Source organism: Periplaneta americana, chromosome 2 (assembly GCF_040183065.1).
Source record: "Periplaneta americana isolate PAMFEO1 chromosome 2, P.americana_PAMFEO1_priV1, whole genome shotgun sequence".
NCBI lineage: Eukaryota > Metazoa > Arthropoda > Insecta > Blattodea > Blattidae > Periplaneta > Periplaneta americana.
In genome coordinates, this window is record NC_091118.1 from 15,999,295 (window position 1) to 16,021,420 (window position 22,126).

The following is a 22,126-nucleotide window of genomic DNA, read 5'->3' on the forward strand; positions in this document are numbered from 1 at the left end:
ATGAGCTTCAAGACTATATAAGAGCTGAAATCGAGTCAATCAGTGAAGCAGAACTTCTTAAAGTAATTAACAATTTCATAAGAAGGTGTCAACAGTGTGTAGCTGTTGGTGGGGGAAATTTTCAACACCTACTTTGAGCTGGGTAAGTACAAATTCCTATACTAAATGTTTCAGTGCCGGCAGACTGGGTGGCCGCAGATAAACTAACTCCTAGCGGCGGGCGATGGGAAAATGAAAACTGTGTCGCTGTATGATATATCTGTATCTACTATAACAAATTCTGTTAAATACTCTGATTAAATTAAATTAAATTTAATCTACTGAATTATATTGCATTATAGTCCATTTCTTTGCAATAGTATACATCCTACCTTAAGCTGACGACTTCTTGTCAAAATCTTTTGCTTCTTCATATCACTCATCAGTCTTGTGTAAAGCTGTGGTCCTTCCCTGGTCCACAGACAATCTGGAAAGAAATTCAGACAGAATTTAAGCTCACTGCTAGGTGAAATGTAACATTCCCTACATATTAGAATTTCTGTTTTTACTTTATCATATGAAGACAACCCAGAGAATATAAATAGGCCTAACAACAAGGTGACGAGAAGGGAATAAAAGGAGAACAAGGGGACAAGGAGAATACAAGGAGAAGGTGGCAAGGAAGACAAAGGGACGAGAAGAAGAACAAGCGACAATACAAGGAGAACAAGGGGAAGACAAGGAGGATAAAGGGACGAGGAGAACAAGGGGAACATAAGTAGAACAAGGAGAAAACAAGGACAAAATGGGCCTTGAAGGATAACAAGGGACAATACTGCCCGTGTCTCACGTCCTGAACCCAGAGCTCCCTAGTGCTTATAACCATGCCTCTTAGGTCTGCTCGGACCGGCACGGCAGCATATTACATGTGCTGAAAACATTATTCTATGCCAGTGCAGGGGTCTTTACTGTTTATAATACTGGATACTCTAATCGTGGTTACCACTATCGCTATTATCTCTGATGGCGATGGCGATGTAAGTACACACTAGGCCATTCTTCGTTCAGTCTGGACAACTCCTGAATTGCCATAGAGCAGCATTTCTCAAAGTACGTTCCGGGGTTCCATGAGCCCTATGTGATTTTAAATTTTATTTTATACTTTTTACTTGGTTATTTAACGACGTTGTATCAACTACTAGATTATTTTGCATCGATGGGATTGATGATAGCGAAATGGTATTTGGCGAGATGAGGTCGGGGATTCGCCAAAGATTACCTGACATTCGCCTTATGGTTGGGGAAAACCTCAGGAAAAAATCGAACCAGGTAATCAGCCCAAGAGGGAATCGAACCCGCGTCCGAACGCAACTCTGGATCGATAGGCAAGCACCTTATCTGACTGGGCTGCTCCGGTGGCTATTTTATACTTACTGGATACTATAAAAATATATAAATGTTACGAAAATATGAATCAATAATAACATGAAACCACCGATAACAACAACAACAACAATAATAATAATAACAATAACAATAATAATAATAATAATAATAATAATAATAATAATATTCCAAGAATATGCGTAATAATATGTTTAGGCCTAATGAACATCTAAAACGGAAAATACCCATAATACTTATCACTTTCATCACTGGATTCTCTGTGTATGTGTCCACTAAAACAAAATACCGAAAAGACAAAATGCAAAAGTATAACATAAATGAGACTACAACTTTCCGCCATAAAACCAGACTGCAGGCTTAAAAAGCAAATACATTCGTCCCACTGAACACAATTATTGAGATACTAGCTTTCACTTGTCTGTTAACTATTAAATACTAATAAAATATTACAAGGGTTCCAGAGTTACACTTTAGATTAAAAGGGGTTTCGCGGTGAAAAAACGTTTGAGGGACACTGCCATAGAGGAGAGTTTACGGATGTGTACACATGATTAAACGTGATCGCCATTAGGTCGATAATCTCAAGTAGAGACTGTAGTCTACAACGGTATTAGTGTTAAGTTACAGGAATTCATGAGTAGGACATAATTTGTTTCGTGAGGGGACAACCTATACATTCGCTTGTCCATGGCTGATCTTGCTCCAAAGCTGACGAAAGCAATCCTGAAGAGGCCGATGTGTTGAACGTAGGGTAGTAGGCACATGTGGTACCCAGGACCTCCCACTCACCCGCTATGCGTTTCGCCCCGCAAAGAAACAGGTCAGGAAGTGAGGCACGGGCAGTACAAGGAAAACAAGTGCAACACAAGAAGGGAAAGACGAGAACAAGGGGAAGATACGGAGAACAAGGCAAATATATGGGTATCCCACATTAAAGTACACTATTGTGATTTATCTTGTCTATTCAAAACTATCCACTTTTCTGTAATCTCATTTACTTTATCTAATTCAATAAATAGTGCTATTCTGTTTAAAATCAAAGTATGTAATACAGTGGACTCTCCTAAGTTCGACTGAACAGAATTATTGAAATTTCAGTCCAATAAGGGTAGTGGGTGTGGCAGGTGAAATGAATACAAATTCTTATTGGTTATCCATCAACGAATACAGTACTGTACTTGCATTTCCTGCCCAGCCCGAGACTTGTGTATGCGCTTCTACTACCACAGTGGGTTCCGACAGTTCCATCTCACAAACAGCACAATTCTCAAATAGAAAAAAAAGAGTTCATTAATTTAAAATCAATGATTAAATATGGATGTCCTAATCAATAAAATATTCTGTTTTCCTTTAACAAAAGTATCACTACAAGACACAGAACAAATTCCCATTTCTTAGTACCTGTATAGGGGCGTGTCTAATTCTCCTACGTAGAATGTCGGGATTTGTTTTCTGTCGAACTTAAGAGCTTCCACTGTACTTTATTATGCCTTCGACAAATTTTGTATAGCTTACCGGTACCTGTACCTACCTCAAACTAACTATGTTAATCAATTTACTCTATTTCATTGTAATAGTGTATAGGCTACTCTTACCTTAAATTCACGACGTCCTTGTTGAAATCTTTTGCCTCTTCATATCTCTCATCAGTCTTGAATAAAGCCGTGGTCCTTCCCTGGTCCACGGACAATCTAGAAAGAAATTGTAACAAAATGTAATCTCAATGTCAGGTGAAATGTACATTCTTTATTTTAAAATTCCTGCTTTTACTTCTTCATCATATGCAGTAAGAAGATAAGGCATCATGATGCCGAAAAAATCCATATCGAGATTGCTCCAGAAATACAAATCCTGACATCGAACAAGTCACAATCCTGTGGATTCGGGTTCGATCCCAGCATACCCCCGATTTATAACTAGTGTTGTGTGGTCCAATGGTCCAGATAACACAGTGGTCTTCTCCGGGAGCTCCAGTACCTACCCCTGTGGCATCCCAACAAATCTCCATAATCAGCTCATCTCGTCGCAGATGTAGCATAGACCAGCCTCTTACGGCGCATCCTTGGCAACAACTCTGTCAGTAAATTGGTCTACACAACTGTCTTTATATGGGTGAATGACGAATAGTCGCCAGAGATCGAACCTGGGTCCACAGGATTGTAAGTCCAGCGCTCTAGCCACTAAACTACTTTATCAGCAAATTACTAATTGTAAACCACGTCCACCACTGTGGAGTAATGGTTAGCACAGCTAAATAATATCTAGGTAGATGAAGATCTGGTGATTTCGGGGTGAATGTAGAGTATCCAATGCCCACTGAACGAATATTTCACTTTTATCACTGCCAATGTTGCGCTATAATCGTACATGCAAGGTAGGCTATAACAAAAACCTAAACTAACCAAACCTAACCTGTCAAAGAAGCAACAAGTTATACTAAATATGTGTAAAATTGGCCTATGTCTCTATAGTAGGCGGGACATAAGTAACATTGACCAAAGTATGAAACAAAAGTATTTGTGCTACAAACTATAACCACTTCTTGAACACTACATATACCTTAAAAACGCTAATGAAACATAATGAAATTGGGCGTGCCGAAAATGTTGTGCCTTCTTCAAAGAAGATTTCTTGGAGAATAACCTAAAAGATTACAGCCAGGGTGGTTTCTTGGGTACCTGAATTCTTCTGTAAGTTCCACATAATTAAATTCAATTTTACCTGGTTCTTTTACATTAATTTATTGCTAATTTATATTTATTTCTGTACCTTAAACACAACAAATCAACACACACTGCACCAGTCCGCCATGCTGTAATCATTTCGAACAAGTCGATTATTATCGAAATCGATTAAGCACCTCGTCATTTACGAGAGTCTCGTGACAGATGACTGTAACATTCCGTGATGGCGGATGATTCAAATCGATACTCTATAATAGTTTGCTTTTAATTTTCTAGTAAAAATATTAAATTTATGACGCAACTTTCTTATTAAGCGATTTAAGTATTTCAAAATAACTTAGTTCATTCACTACCCTGTAAATGACTATTAAGAAACTACTACTGCTGCTGCTACTTCTACTGTTACTCCTATTGTACCACTACTACTACTACCACTACCACTACCACTACCACTACCACTACTACTACTACTACTTCGTTTGTTAATTAGACTAATTAATTCATTTACTTATCTTTTGTATATTTATTATTTATTTATTTACTTATTTATTACTTATTGAATAATTGATTGATTCATTTATTTATATTTATTTGTTTATTTATTTACTTAATATTTATTTACTTAGTTACATATCTTATTTAGCTATTTATTTATTTATTTATTTATTTATTTATTTATTTATCCCTTTATTCATTCACTCATTCATTTATTTATTTATACATCCATTCATTCATTCATGCATTAATTCATTCATTTATTCGTTCGTTAATTAAACTAATTAGTTAATTTACTCATTATGTGTTTATTATATATTTATTTACTTACTTATTACGTATTGATTGAATCATTCATTTATTTTTATTTATTTACTTCATATTTATTTATTTATTTACTTATTTAGCTATTCTTTCCATTCATTTATTTATTTTATTTATCCATTTATTCATTCACTCATTCATTCATGTATTTATTTATTCATTCAATCATTCATTTATTCATTCATTCATTCCTCCGTTCGTCAATTAGACTAATTAATTAATTTACTTATTTATTTGTTTATAATTTATTTATCTACTTATTTAATTCTTATTGATTGTTTTATTAATTTATTTATTTACTTATTTACTATTTACTTATTCACTTAGCCACTGCCTTAGTCCTTACTCATTTATTTGATATATTAATTTAATTACTTAATTGAAATATCTTAATAGTTCTTCAGTAACAAAATTGAAGTTAAAGTCCTTCAACGAAATTATAAATTCAAGGGCAGAAATCAACGCCTGGTGATCCCACTCTTTACCAGGATCAGGTATTTTCTCGAATAATGAGATTAGTTGGTCGCGATTGCTGTTAATCGTGAATTGAAATTCCAGCACGTGAATTGGGAATCTCTTCCTGACTTCCTCATAGACCACACGAATCTCTTCGGCGATTTTGGATAAAAAGGCCACCAATCGTTCAAAGCTAAGAAAAATACTATGTAGTCTTTGATATTATAAGCCGACTGTGATAAGACTAACATCAGTTTGTGGGCAAAACAGTGGATGAATATAGCATTAGAATACGATGCTCTTACTATTGCTGGAAGACCATTCAAGTGGCCCGAAAAAACCGCCACACCGTTATAGCTTTGCTATGATACACGCATTTGATGGCTGGAGAGGACCGCATAGTGTGGTGGATGTGGGACCGGCTTAGCCAGGCAGCACAGTCGTCATGTAACTCATTCCATCACGGGTGCACAATAAGGCTATTTGAGCTCAAGAGCGTAGGGATGATCCACGTCATGCCCGATAAGCAGCTCTATAGCTAAGTTATCTGTTTTTGTTATAAAATATGTTCAGAATGAGTGTGTAAAATTATATTAAGTGTTGATGTACAACGAATTAATATTGGATGAAAATAAAACCGTTTCGATATCCAGAGATCTGCCGTACTGTATACAACTGGTTATGAATTTAAGCTCTCGACTGTACTAACCAAATGAAACTTACTTACTTACTTACTTACATACTGGCTTTTAAGGAACCCGGAGGTTCATTGTCGCCCTCACATAAGCCCGCCATTGGTCCCTATCCTGAGCAAGATTAATCCAGTCTCTGCCATCATATCCCACCTCCCTCAAATCCATTTTAATATTATCTTCCCAACTACGTCTCGGCCTCCCCAAAGGTCTTTTCCCCTCTGGTCTCCCAACTAACACTCTATATACATTTCTGGATTCGCTCATACATGCTACATGCCCTGCCCATCTCAAACGTCTAGATTTAATGTTCCTAATTATGTCAGGTGAAGGATACAATGCGTGCAGCTCTGCGTTGTGTAACTTTCTTCATTCTCCTGTAACTTCATCCCTTTTAGCCCAAATATTTTCCTAAGAGCCTTATTCTCAAAAACCCCCAATCTCTGTTCCTATCTCAAAGTTAGAGTTCAAGTTTCACAACCATACAGAGCAACCGGTAATATAACTGTTTTATAATTTCTAACTTTCAGCTTTTTTGATAGCAGACTAGATGACAAAAGCTTCTTAAACGAATAATAACAGGCATTTCCCATATTTATTCTGCGTTTAATTTCCTCCCGAGTGTCATTTATATTTGTTACTGTTGCTCCAAGATATTTGAATTTTTCCACCTCTTCGAAGTATAAATCTCCAACTTTTATAGTTTCATTTCGTACAATATTCTGATCACGAGACATAATCATATACTTAGTCTTTTCGGGATTTACTTCCAACCCTATCTCTTTTCTTGCTTCAAGTAAAATTTCCGCGTTTTCCCTAATCATTTGTGGATTTTCTCCTAACATATTCACGTCATCAGCACAGACAAAAAGCTGATGTAACCTGTTCAATTCCAAACCCTCTGTGTTATCCTGAACTATCCTAATGGTATATTCTAGAGCAGCGGTTCCCAAAGTGTGCTCCGCGGAGCCCTTAGGGCTCCGTGAATGATTCTCAGGGGCTCCGTCCGCTGAAAGTATGAAGATGACAAAAATTGCTAATTCCATCTAGTCTCTAGCGGGGAAAACGGAAACTACTTCCATCAAGCGAAAAATACTTTCTGAGAAAGTAGTTTGCGTTCTTGCTACATGGAAGCATTAATATTAGATCTACTCGTTACTGGAACTTTCTCGATTTTTCTTGCTTGTCAAGTACTCAATGATTCTCGAAATTTATTTTATTTTTTTATATACTGGGCAGGCAGTGTTTGTTATTCGTGGTACATGGAATCTACAATCTATTGACTGTTACGTTACCTCAAAAAAAATATATATACTTTATAACTGCATGTTAATTTGATAGCAGATGTGTTAGCTAAACTTTCGTTGAACCGGAACTGTGGCTTAAGACGGGCTCCCTAAGACCTAAGAGTCATTAGCCATCAACCAGTGCTCAGTCAAAGGGAGATAACAATACTTCAAAGAAGATAGTGCGAATTCCTGGGAATTGAGTTCGGAATATGTTGAACATGACCCTGTCTTAGAGTTTACGGTGCCTAGTGTAGAGGTATTGAAAATACGAAAATATTGTGATTTATATTTAATGATAAAACACACATGTTAGGTCAATAATACAGTGTTCATTGATTTTATGAAATATATTAAAGGTGATATGTTACAGTTGTGTGAACACTACTTATTAGTGTTCATACAACTGTAACATATCACCTTTAATCTATTTCATTGTGATTTATATTTGGACATGGATTCACTAAGTTTGCTGATGAACGTCCAGTGTGTGATATGTAAAAGTTTTTCCCAATAGTTCCATGTTCCCTGCCAAGCTTAGACGGTATTTCTCAATTCAAAAATTCACAAATAAAACTGCAGACTACTTCGAAAGAAAAAGTGACGAACTCCATGCAGTTCAGACAAAATTTTACCTCGTGTAAAAACAAACAACGAGAAAGCACTGAAAACGTCGTACTTGGTTAGTCATGATCAGACTCTTGGTCGTAAACCTCACCCTTGCTGAAACTCTTATGAAACCAATACTGTATTAGTGAAGGTAGTGAAGTGCATGGTGGACGAGAAAACTGCAAACTTGATTTCCAGTGTGTTCTTGTCAAATAACACTGCATAATCGAATCCAGAATCTATGAAAAGACGTAAAAAATATCATGATTTCCCGTAACAGTTAAATGAAATTTTCGTTACAACTTGACAAATCCACGGTCTTTGCCGGATTAGCTATGTTAATGATGTTTGTGCGGTATGAATTTTCAGGTTATTTCATGAAATATTTTGTTCTGCAGCCATTGCCATCCTCTACAAGCGGTACTGAAATTTTTTCTTCTTCATTGAAGACTAGATGCCGTGGGACAATTGCATTGACGTGTGCACAGATGGCGCAAAGGCCATGGTAGGTCCTGTTGCTGGCGCTGTTACAAGGCTCAAGAAAGTTTTAAAAACTGAAGAAGTAGTCACTGTGTACTACACCAACACGCCCTCGCAACGAAAAAATGCCAGCGTTATTAAAGCAGGTACTAGACAACGCCGTCAAAATGATCAACTTTGTTAAGGCACGACCTTCGCAGTGTAGACTACTTAAAATCCTGTGTGAAGATATGGGTAGTAGGGTAAGGTTGCCTATATCACACCACTTTAGCATTTATAATTTTTATTGAACAATATAGTTTTTATTTTCTTCATTCCTTTACAGAGATACATTCCCAGAACATTTACCTTTGATGTAAAAAAGAATCCTTGAATTTGACTTAATATTTTTTTAATTAAACTTATATTTTCGAAACACATGTCAGTGGTGCCATTTAGGCAACTAGTTTCCTAAATAGCACCTGCGGTTTCTTAAATCGCACCTCTTTAACTGCAGGGAACAGGATGAAGGAAAGCTTTTAATATTGAACATATTGAAGAGTATTTGAATGAATAATGTAATAAATGCAAATTACAAGTTTATTGAAATTAATGGAAGAGAGTAACGCATCTTCAAATGAAATTTAAAAAATAGAGCGTAAATTATGTAACATTTAAACTTTCTGAATGCATTTTGTATTGTTATACATTTGCCATGTGCTTCACCAGGCAGTTCAGACTGTAAACTGCGTCACCTTTTCTCCACAATTATCTCGAAGCCACCTAAGAACTGCTTCATGATACAGCTGTCTGAAATGGTTTGAAGATAGTAACATCTAAAGGCTGGGCCTAGGAGTATTATGACGAGGAAGCTGAAACAGGAGCATACCATTTTCCGAGATAATCTAGCTTCTAAATTTTTGGAATGGGTCGTATAGGTGGACATACAGAAGCAGCACTTTTTTCTATGGCAGGTTTGAGTGGCAAATAAAATGTTTGAGCTATTCGACAAATAGTTCACTGTTGATGTAACCTGACTCAAAGCAAACAAATAACGATCCTGGAGGAGCACCAGCTGATAATGAAGGATGCACTGTTTGACGTTCAAAAATTATCACAGGTGGCACAAAATACCTGGTGCGCTTATACAACACACACTTGTGTTATTAACGCCCTTTTCACCACTTGATATTGCACCCACCTGATGCATTCCTCGTTCAGTTAAAATTTTTGGGCCTTCTTTTGTACGGCTAGAATTGCTACAGTTGCTCATATCGCACCGGTGCGAATTAGGCACCTACAAAGTGGTGCGAATTGAGAAACTACGTCATAAGTTATTATTTCCTTCATTCTAGCCTATAATCCCTACATGTTCGAAAATCCTACTAAGTTAAATGTTCTTTAATACCTCTTTAAACGAATAACATCTTAAGATTATGGATTCCTTTGCATACAAATCCGTTAATTAGTTAGAAAATGTTAGCTAAATATACATCCACCTGAGCGATTATATTAGATACACTATCACCACGCTGCTGACACAAAGAAGTGGCAGAAATCAAGTAAAATGGTGGAAGTTCATATGGTAGATTGTAACAATACCACTAGATGCTACACTACTACAGTAATTTATTTTAAACTAGCAGTGGTGCGATTTAGGAAGCGGTGCGATTTATGCTACTCTACCCTATACACAAGTCATTGTTAGTAATATTACACACAGAAGTGCGATGGTTGTAGCGCGGTAATGCGTTGTCCCGATTACATGAACTTCGAACGGAAGTTTCTTCACTTTTGAATTACCAGAACAGTTTGCTAGCAGATTATTTGAATAATCAGGAATGGTTGTACAAATTATGTTACTTGGCAGACATTTTCCAAAAATGAATTCACCACATACATACAAGGTAAACGGAAGACTATCGATGCTGATGACGAAATTGTTGCACTGAAGAAAACGATAGCGTTCTACATAGAAAGCGTCGACAATAAGGATCATACGTTTTTAATTGACTTCAAACTTTATAGAACAAAATAACATAACAATGAATGTCTCATTCATAGTAATAATGAAAGAACATCTTGACAATTTGCTTCAAAATATGAATTCATACTTTCCAAGGGACACTCAACAATCAATTCTAAAGAAATATCGTAGATTGTAGATCCATTTCCAGTGATCTCAAAACCAGCAGCCCTCACTGCTTCAGATATGAGGTCCTTATTGACATGGTTTCGAACAGCCACTGTCAGGCATAATTTAAAAGCAAACCATTTCCAGAATTTTGGGATAAGTTAGGGGAGGATCTTTTGATATTAAGTTCAAAAGCTAAATTTCTCTCACTGCCTTTTGATACTGTGTACCTCAGTGAAAAGACCTTTTCGAGGTACACGGCTACAGAAACGAAATATCGAACTTGTTTGGACACAGAAGACTATATATACGTCTTCAACTGACTTCTATGACACCGGACATTGACAAACTCTGTCACAAAAAACAGGCACATTCTTCACATTAACTTCGGGTGTACATGTAACATTTTTTAAATATCTTAACTACTTGTTAATGTCATTTTGTAGATTTAAATAAATTATATCCAGTACTTTTTTACTATTGTTTCATTTATTATATATATATATATATATATATATATATATATATATTTCCGTTTATGTATCGTGTCAAATATGCTTCATAGAACGTAGACAGATAAAACCATAAAGGAAGCATTTCTTGGGGCTCCACGAGAAACTTTTGCTTCAAAAAGGGCTCCGTGGCTGAAAAAGTTTGGGAACCGCTGTTCTAGAGCGAAGTTAAAAAGTAAAGTTGATAGTGCATCTCCTTGCTTTAGCCCGCAGTGAATTGGAAAAGCATCAGATAGAAACTGGCCTATACGGACTCTGCTGTAAGTTTCACTAAGACACAAATGAAAACTGAATAAAATTGAGGATTGTCAGTTATCTATGATACGATAGACTAAAGGAAAACTGTTTCCTAAGAAATATCTTACTGGTGCAATTCAGTCCGACGCAGATGCTTCGCTTTCTTGTTTCTGGTCCGTCGTCACCTGGAAATTGCTTTCTGTGATCCAGTGACTGATCTATCGACTGATAGATGGGAGTGGCGTACGGAGAATTTTGACAAGAGGGGATCATTATTAAAATAATTATTTACAGTTTACATTATCGGTATTTTAAATTTTGTGTATTATTATTATTATTATTATTATTATTATTACTATTATTATTATTATTATTATTATTATTATTATTATTATTATTAGCTGAGTATTCTCAGGTGGATCTGAAACTAGTTCCGGAAAGAACAACCACGAAAACTTCATGGGGGAAATTTTACTTGACGAGATTCTAATATTGAGTGTTGAGGAAAATCCTCACGTTTTTTTAGATAAAAAGTTATTTAGGCTATAATTTATGATGCAAATAGTCATACATTTCACTACTTAGCATTTCACACACACCATTCGAATCACCCTGTCCGTTAAGAGAAATTATAAATAATTATACTGTACGTTTTCTCATTAAGATTATTCCACACGTGACTGAAAAATGTGCAGGATGAACTTAAGTAATTTCAGAGAGCTATTCTTTGAGATATTTCAAACAAAATACATTAATACAACTTTGATCCTTTTTACTTCCTTTCCGACATAAAAAAGTATTGTCCTTTGGCAAAAGCATTCATTTAATTCCCAATATGCCCACTGTCAGACAATTTAAGAGAGCAGTGTATTATGATAATAAATGAAGGACAAAACCAAAATCCAGTCCATCAGGTGTGCAGAAATTTCATCCCAACAAATGTAACATTGTGAAATACATTTGCAGAACGAAAAGTTGCATTTGCTCTGATCAGACAGCTGGGGAGGAGAGTAAAACAATAGAGGCAGGAGGTAAATGGAGGGTGATGAGTAGCAATATGGTGGATGGAAAAGAACAGCGAGTGGACTCTAGATAACCGGGAAAGGAAAACAAAACAAAAACGTCAGTAAGTAGGCCTAGCATGCAGTATTACTGATACGAAAAAAGTGGTTGTAGTTATACTGTCTCTCTCAGTATAGCGACAAGTCCTAGGTCCAGGCCTGTGACGTAATTATTACTAGTGGCTACCGATCTATTCGAAAATACCTAGCCCACGTTCAGTTTCCACGGTAAAGAACATTTAGAGTTGAAAACGGCGTTAAATGCCGCCGCCGCCGCCGCCGCCGCCGCCACCACCACCACCACCACCACCACCAACACCACCATCACCATCACCACCACCACCACCACCACCACCACCACCACCGTACCTATCCCTGAATCATGGAACATCTCTGTGCTCTGCCGCCTTCACAATAGGGATATCCTGAACTAGCACCAACAGATAGCGCACGTGTACTTTGAGGGATGCGCTTTGCGTGTGCATTTGTTTTCTGGTATATAAACATTGAGGATAATAAGTAGTAGTATATTAAATACTCTTAAAAACAACTAAAAATGGCATGATCCTGTAGGCCTATGTAAACACCAGGGAAAGCTTTTTGTCTTCAATCAGGTCCCGAAATATTCTGAATAAATGCTTTAAACCTTAAAAAATATAAGTAATTAAATTGCGCCTCGAAAGTGCTAGCTATTAAGTAAAAGTAACTACTTCAAGTAAGGAAGTGTTGACTACAGTTTCATTTTGGAAGAGGAAAAAGAAATATTAATAAAGACATATGCAACCTCGACAGCGAGCTATGCTAGCTTAGATTATATGCTCCTGCCATCTAGCGGTAAAACGTCGCATATGATAACCCTATAGCCACAGTCGGTCCTGGAATTCTTTATCACAAGATGTCAGGAATAGTCGAGGTCTGAAAGTTTTAAATCTCTGCTGCTGAAAAACAGTACCTCTGAATAAAACTAGTGCCTTGTGAAATAAAAGATATAAATTATAATTTCCTTTATTTCCATCCAATAATCTCTGCTTATATTTCTATATTAATTTCACATAACACACTTGAGGGTGTTTAATTTCATGTAATTTTACTAAAGTCTCCCCTAACTCTTTTGTACTTTTGTGTCTAATATTAATATAATAATACTAATAATAATAATAATAGTAATAATAATAATAATAATAATAATAATAATAATAATAATAATAATAATTCTCTATTGAATTGGTAGTTGCAATTGTTTATTTAGGTTAATGTTCATGTCCAGTTATTTTTATGTCGCATGTTTTCATTGTCTTTATGTAATTTTGTGTGACTTATTCTTAAATAATCTCCTCATTTATGGTATTTAGTGTATACTGGGTGTTCATTTCAAAATGTGTCATGACGTCACTGTTGATGAGTCAGCGATTTGAAGCGAGTTTCAGCTTTTGTGTCAGAGAAGTTGCCTATTAATCAAGGCGTTCAATCTGAACTTGAGAACGTGTGCGGTATAACGTGAACGTCGTAGCAACAGATGGCGGTCTGTACGGTTTGTGTGCTACCATAACCTCTTTCGAACTGTGTTTTGCGCGGGCAAGTCGTACATTTGTTGCGTACGGCAATATTCCACAATACAAATCAGATGCTCCGTGTCCATGTTGACCGTCGAAGTTAATGTCAACAAATACGTAAGTAATCGTCTTAACCCTCTCCACATATTCCGATAGTAAGAAAAAACTCACCTCAGTACGTGTTTCCAAAGAGTTCACATTCCTGCCACTACCGGCGTTACCGTACGTATCGGTAAGTACTCTTCTGAACGAACGTCGTACTTACTAGGCAACTTCTCTGGCACATAAGTAATACACCTCTGCGGAAGTGTAGGCAGATTGAATTGTCTAGGCTCATCGGCTAGTCACATGACGGCATACAGCGAGCCATGACACACTTTGAACTGAACACCCAGTAGTTTTTACGAGTTGCAGATAAGGTCTAATGGCAGGAATGTCAAAGCGCCTGTATTACGTGCTAATACCGCAAGCAATATAAATCAAATAAGGTTCACTTCTAGCAAGATAAAGTACAATCATCAATTTAAGGAAATGTTGTGCGGGTTGCTGAGAGCACGCGGTGCAGGCGCTTAAACATCACTGCCTTATGGCGCAACTCTGAAAGGGAAAATAAAGCTTAATACTACCGCCACCAATACACTTCCTCTCACAATACTGTCCATGTTACGCTTACAAATTATTATTGTTATTCGGTTGTATATGCCACAGAACGCTCAATAAAATTATTCAGTATACTACGACTTACGCAGTTTATGCAACGTTTCATTTCCCCAAACATGAAATATAACTTACAGAAAGCATTGGGCTATACTTTGAGAGTTTTGCGGGCTGCATACAAACTTCAGAGAAAGGTTAGTTCTGGCATCCTGACCGTCTCAAATATCAGCTAACAATCTAATTCTGCTGTGATTTTATTTCTGCTTGAACCAGCTATATGTAAAGTACTGGGCTATTTTTCGGGAGTTTAATTAACATACATGTTTCCAGGCTCACTGATAGACAATTGCTACTTTCGCCATACTGTCCGCATCAAATAACTAAAACAATTGCGTGAAGGATATGAAAAATTCCCAACTTCTGCTTTGCTTTAATTTGCAATGGACGAAGTGTACAAAGTAGCAGTTCTACTGCACAAAGGTTCACTGACTGCATATAAGAACGAATTCTTTAAAAATGTACTATATATTTATTATTTACCTCATCAATTGAAAATGGCCCATTATAAAAAATTAAAGTAATAAAAACATTAATGTATTACATAATATGTGGCAGTAATATGTTGTAGATGCATTTATCCAGTACAGTTTATATTCAAAAAGAAATAATTATTGAAACCAGCGGTGGAGTTATATTCTGTCCCTCTGCAAGCACTGACACTCTGAAGTTTAAGATCGTCCAACAGTTTATTAACTTTTAAGGTCACTTCAGCTTAATTATTTGGAATACTTTTATGCAAATGTAAGGGCATTAAGTATATTCGTTATTTTCAGTTATTTTTAGGTAATGAACATCCGTCTCTTAGTAATAAGTAAATCTGAGATATTGTACAAAAATTTTCCTGTTCTCGGCGTAAGAATTGCTTATCTTACGACACATTAATATTTACTATTCAAACAAGAAGATGCCTCTAAATGATATATCACCGTATGAAGTCAAAACGAGTAAAGAACTGATTTTGATTTATAATTTATGTATAAGAAAGCTGATTGATTTCTAATAGAAATTTTAATTCCTATGTATTTGTATGTAAGTGTTCAATACTCGTGTAGCTATAAAACAGCAATCGCATTTTTTTAACTATTCGCATAAAAGAAGAAAATAATAATATCGCAAGGATAGAAGAAGTGTAAACGTTCGCATCTTTTATTGCATCGGTATTTGAACGCACTCGCAGCTTGGTTATTGTCGTGGCGACGTCATCAACAATGCTCAACACACAGGACGTGGGGATCGTTTCCCTGGAAACACTTGGGATTGCGATTTCGAAGCTTAGGATGTCGAAAATATTCCAATCCCTAAAGTTTCACTCACAGAAACTCAAGAATGCGTTCTGGGGAGGACCTGCGGTTGTGCAAGCACCATCGCGGATTTCGTGGGGGATGCCAGATTTGGTAAGAACCGTGGGTATCGTTGGGACTGTGGGGTTGGGGGGCTACTACCTATGGAACCGTCTACCGGAGAGAAGTGATGCCTCCACGTCCCCTGATCGTGTTCCTCCGCCGTCTCCGCCTTCACAGTCACCACACGCACACTCCCGTTATTGCACACATTTTCCATACTTTTACGCACCCCCCTGCACACCAACACGCCCACCACCAGTGACACTACAGTCACCCCCCTCATCCCCACCTCCATCTTCATCCGAACCACCGCCACCCCCGCCGCCCCGCCCTATTCTCAAAAAGGGTACACGAGAAGAACAGGGCGCCGACCGTCCGCGCAAGAGGGTGACGATTGTGCTTCCTCCCGAGGTTCATGAGATACCTCGGGAGGTAGACAAGCCGTCACCCTCTATGCGGGCGGCAATGGCAGACAGACCGTCCACCCCACAACGTACAGACAGAATTCCTCCCTGGTCAAGTCGTCAAAGGCAGCAGGAAGCGAGGCGCTCCTCCCCGAGGGAGAGCGCCCCGCAGCCTGCTACAAAGCCCAGTACGGGCAGAGTCGCCAGCCAGCAGACTCCGGGGGGCTCTGCCTCGCAGCCTGCTGGCGCGTCCAGTACGGGCAGACGCGACTTCAGCCAAGGCATGACAGAGGAGCAACACGAGGCTTTGTACAGAAGATATTTGGCATCTAATCCTACTAAGGAGCAATTGGAATTCTATGAACGGGTCCTTAGAAATTACGGGACGGAGCGTAGACGCAGGGACGGAGGGGATTAGGGCAAAACTTGCACGGCCGCGGTCCTCGTAGGGCTCGTCGCCAAGACAATTAAGGTAAGTCGAGAATCTGCTTCATTACTATTATCATTATTCTTAGTGTTCTAGTGTGTAGGATAGGTATAGGTTATTGTAGTTATAGTTTTTGATATTTATAGTATACAATCAGTGTCTTATTTCATTCTTAATATTTATACAGCAAAAATTAAATTCCTGTTCTAATCAAATTTTATTCGTCATTATACAAAATCTGTAGTAATTTCTGGTTCATTTTCTGTCATTATCTTACCACCTTCATCTCATTCAGACGCTAAATAAAGTCATAACAAACAAAAATAGATTTTTAAAATATCTTCATACAGGTAAGGATATTTAACATCTGCATTTAGGTATTAAGATTTATAAAAGTGATGCAGTCTCATAACACGAGTAGGAATATAAAATAAATACTTCCTCAGTAAATCGACGAAAGAATAATCACAACGAAAGTACTTGTGTCAAATTTCTGACAGTGCTGCACATAATTTGAGGTCACAGACTCATCGTGGAAATTGCAGATAGCACTTCAAAAATAGCACTAAACTATGAAGCGACCAAAACAACGCTACTATAAACATGCTATCACTAATAGCGAATTACTCATATGCAGCGTAATCAGTATTAACAAAACAAGTCTTAGACTATGCATCGACGTACTGAGTCAAACATTGGAAAAGGAGGAAAGCCAAATAACGCCACAGGTTCTAATATCGCCTCCATATTGCAAGAACTGAGCAACTTACTACAGTGGAAGAATCAAATCACAAACATTTCCAATTCATCAGGGACAAAAACATGCCTCACAGTTGGCCGCTATTAATGGCCGAAGAAAACAAATCATGACTACGGTAGGGCCTACTTCGGAATCCTGCTGTAAGTGATTCACGAGTCGTAACCAGCAAATATGCAAACACGTGCCAATTACGCATGTCACATGACAAGGTCCGGATTATAATAAACAGATCAGAAGAACAATACAGTCTTTTCTAAAATTAATTTGCTATTGAAAAATTTAATTCAGTGCTTAAATTATGCAATAAATAAGCAAAGGAAGTTACAATGGTGGAAGGTACTTTCAAATATAGTTACGCATGTTGAATGGCAAAATGAATTCCTCAGTGAAAAGTTACAACTGGACAAAGTAGTCAGTAAACGCAATTCCATTACAGGCCAAATCGGCCCAGAGGGTCGCGGGACGTTAAGGCTCCATCTATACAACCGGCATTAATAGCTGTAGGGATGTTAGCCCTACGTGCCCGCCGTCCTTACCTTCAAGGAAATGTATCTCATTTCTGTTAGAGGCTGAATAAAAATCCAGGTGTATAGTGCGGCTGGAAGGGTTAGAGGAAATCCATGACCACATAGGGAATCGAACCCGCGAACTTCCGGGTTACAGATTTAGCTAGCTAACGTAAATAATTATGTTAGGTGCCACAAATTGGTACCGGGAAATATGATAAAATTCAATGTAGTTAAGCTGTGTAGGAACAGGCTCTTAAAATTAGAGTGTTCAGTATCACCCCCATCTACAGAACGATACGAAATTCATAGAGACAACGAGATCAGCTTACAATTGGGTGAAACCGAAGGAGTTCAGGATCATGATGATGATGTGCACTCTTTCATTCCACACAATAAAGCGAATTCAAATCAAGGAAGAGGCATTGATTTAATAATAATTCCAATATACTCTTCGGATATTGAATTTGACACCGGCGTATCAGAACATATCTATTGGATTGACGACCATTTTAAGCATAGGCAATAATTTCAGGGCAGCATATCTCGCGATTCCGATGTGGTAGCACGCTGATCTTTGTACCAAACGAAAGATCTCGTCTAGATCTGTCCACTCAAGGCAGAAGTATTCACGTAAAACCCACGGCTATGTTCCTGACACAAAAAAACCATGAATTTTTTAATTGAGTTACAATTTTCAAGGTATTCCACAAGTCTGAGTTATGGAATACTGAAATTATATACAGTTTTGTTCCATGTATACATTTCTATTTTAATCCGATTCTAAATATAATAATTTATCAATATGAATAATCTCCTTTTGGAGTGCAATGGCTCTTATTAACGTCTTCGCCATTAAACTTGGAAATTTCTGGCCTGTACGTACTCATAACCGTCGCCTGTGTAATTTCATTTTGTCCTAATCATCTCTGTATACTTCACGCATTAAATTTAATTTATTTCAATTATATTCTTGTGACATGATATGCCATCCTAATTAATGAAGACAGGAATAATCTTTTCGCTGCTTTATTTACAACACTATCTGTCCTCATAAGGCCTACGTGCTGGGAGAATACATGTAAGCTTAGTAAAAGATGCTTGGAAAAGAAAATATTAATACAAGAAATGATCTGAATCAGACTTAGTTCCATATTCCTTCCCACCGCCATGCCTTAAGCTGTGATCTCTCACTGTCTGAAAGACCTGATCTAGAAGTGAGTGTTATAGTACCTTCAGTAATGGTTCATTTTCCTCAGAGAAGTGAGTGGAAACAGAGATATGCGTTCAAAATGTTCACCAAGACGCTAAAGTTAATGTAGGTTAACAATATCATCTTATTTAACCACTACTCTGAAAACACAAGCAAGCAAACAAAGCTGAAATGTTAGCTTTTCAACCTCACTTCATACGATCAGGCATATGCTCAATATAGAGGGCGATATTAAGAACCGCAGCTCTAGCTGCAAGTCTAGTCAATGACCATTAAAAATAAAATACTTGAGTGGAGACCTTCCAGTTTTACGAGCCTAGTAAAGTTATTTTTGATAGGCTTTTCCACTATTCAGAGGTTTGCCTCTTAATGCTTTTTCCTCTCAATGGAGGAGAGTACAATGAACCAGTTGTGATGTTTCTCCGACAGACAGCAGACCTGTCACGATTAACCGAAGAAATAAATGAAAAATACTGACTGAAAGATAATTAATCATGCGATTAACACTGTGGCATGATTGCGAAGTACCAAAACAGTAACAATGTGCGGGTGTGTATGTGTGGACGAGCAGAAATTGGTCGCAACTAGTGAACTCTGGGAGCCACAAGTAGCTCCACTTAACGTCGAACATGTTATGTACAATGTATGTACAGTGGTTGGCTGCACAAGTTGCGACCATTATACAGCAAGTCTAGAATGACTGCTATCGTCTACGTCAATATGGAGCCACAAGTAGCTTCACTTAACGTCGAACATGTTATGTACAATGTATGTACAGTGGTTGGTTGTACAAGTTGCGACCATTATACAGCAAGTCTAGAATGACTGCTATCGTCTACGTCAATATGGAGCCACAAGTAACTCCACTTAACGTCGAACATGTTATGTACAATGTATGTACAGTGGTTGGTTGTACAAGTTGCGACCATTATACAGCAAGTCTAGAATGACTGCTATCGTCTACGTCAATATGGAGCCACAAGTAGCTTCACTTAACGTCGAAAATGTTATGTACAATGTATGTACAGAGGTTGGTTGCACAAGTTGCGACCATTATACAGCAAGTCTAGAATGACTGCTATCGTCTACGTCAATATGGAGCCACAAGTAGCTCCACTTAACGTCGAACATGTTATGTACAATGTATGTACAGTGGTTGGCTGCACAAGTTGCGACCATTATACAGCAAGTCTAGAATGACTGCTATCGTCTACGTCAATATGGAGCCACAAGTAGCTCCACTTAACGTCGAAAATGTTATGTACAATGTATGTACAGAGGTTGGTTGCACAAGTTGCGACCATTATACAGCAAGTCTAGAATGACTGCTATCGTCTACGTCAATATGGAGCCACAAGTAGCTCCACTTAACGTCGAACATGTTATGTACAATGTATGTACAGTGGTTGGTTGTACAAGTTGCGACCATTATACAGCAAGTCTAGAATGACTGCTATCGTCTACGTCAATATGGAGCCACAAGTAGCTTCACTTAACGTCGAACATGTTATGTACAATGTATGTACAGTGGTTGGTTGCACAAGTTGCGACCATTATACAGCAAGTCTAGAATGACTGCTATCGTCTACGTCAATATGGAGCCACAAGTAGCTCCACTTAACGTCGAACATGTTATGTACAATGTATGTACAGTGGTTGATTGCACAAGTTGCGACCATTATACAGCAAGTCTAGAATGACTGCTATCGTCTACGTCAATACGGAGCCACAAGTAGCTCCACTTAACGTCGAACATGTTATGTATAATGTATGTACAGTGGTTGGCTGCACAAGTTGCGACCATTATACAGCAAGTCTAGAATGACTGCTATCGTCTACGTCAATACGGAGCCACAAGTAGCTTCACTTAACGTCGAACATGTTATGTACAATGTATGTACAGTGGTTGGTTGCACAAGTTGCGACCATTATACAGCAAGTCTAGAATGACTGCTATCGTCTACGTCAATATGGAGCCACAAGTAGCTTCACTTAATCACAGCAGTTGGTAAAACGTCCTAACACAAGTCATTGAAAAACCCTACGCCCACAAGTGCTATGTGCTCAAACACACCATACAGCCCGCACATGTCAAAGGCTCCCTCAAGATAACACCGCACGGTCATAGTTGGCGTTATTTGGCGACTCGTGTTATGGGACTTAGTTTTATGAAGTAGCTTACACTTAGATAGTTGACTGCGAACAATTTGTCTGAACATAAAGTTTCTTTCTTTTCATGGTACACCGGCGCGGTGGGAGGAACATCGGGCGAACTTCCCACCTGCAGCATCGCCGTGGAGGATGGAGGTAAACTCCTCATGGGGATTAAGGGGGGTGGGTACAGGGGCGGGTAGGGGTGGTGATTGGGTGGGTAGGGGTGGGATGGGTGGATTGGGGTGGGGTGGGGTTGTTAGGGTTCGGGATTGGGTGAGTTTGGGGTGAATATGGCATTAGTTTTCTCAACAGTGCAAATTTTAATTTATTTTACATTGCCGGAGTTCAATGAATGTGCTTTCCAAACAGCATTTATAAGGCCCAGAATGTAACAGAACATTTTATTGTCTCCCAATAGGGGTATGGGTTTCGTAACCCGAATGGAAAGTGCAACTGACTTATCACACTTCACAGTTCCGAATGGAAGCACAGAACTCCGGCAGCAACACAGAATAAAAGAGGAATTCTATCTCAATTATTTAAAGGGATGTAAACTAAAAATCTTGACCTCACAATAGAGTGAATATAACGAAAGTGAATCGTAATGAAACAAATTCAAATCAGTTGTAAAGTCATACATAAATTTACAGAATAACATAGCACAGAATAATTTACAAAATAACCCTGATAGCAAAAATGAAAGATTCATTCATT

General features: G+C 37.9%; 1 protein-coding gene across 21 annotated transcripts in view; it reads right to left on the minus strand.

Annotated features, from left to right (window-relative positions):
• LOC138713930 (uncharacterized) overlaps positions 1-22,126 on the minus strand; it is a 297,089-nt gene that overhangs the window by 103,727 nt on the left and 171,236 nt on the right. For 17 of the 21 annotated variants that reach the window (XR_011336033.1, XR_011336038.1, XR_011336036.1 and 14 more), the window contains 2 exons: positions 2,982-3,077; positions 372-466 (listed from right to left, as the gene is read on the minus strand). The gene's annotated coding sequence lies outside the window, so the exon portion shown is untranslated. Of the gene's footprint in view, positions 1-371; positions 467-2,981; positions 3,078-3,945; positions 4,030-4,107; positions 4,421-22,126 lie in introns of those variants that run through there. The other 4 variants (XM_069846573.1, XM_069846567.1, XM_069846562.1 and 1 more) reach the window with 4 other exon arrangements.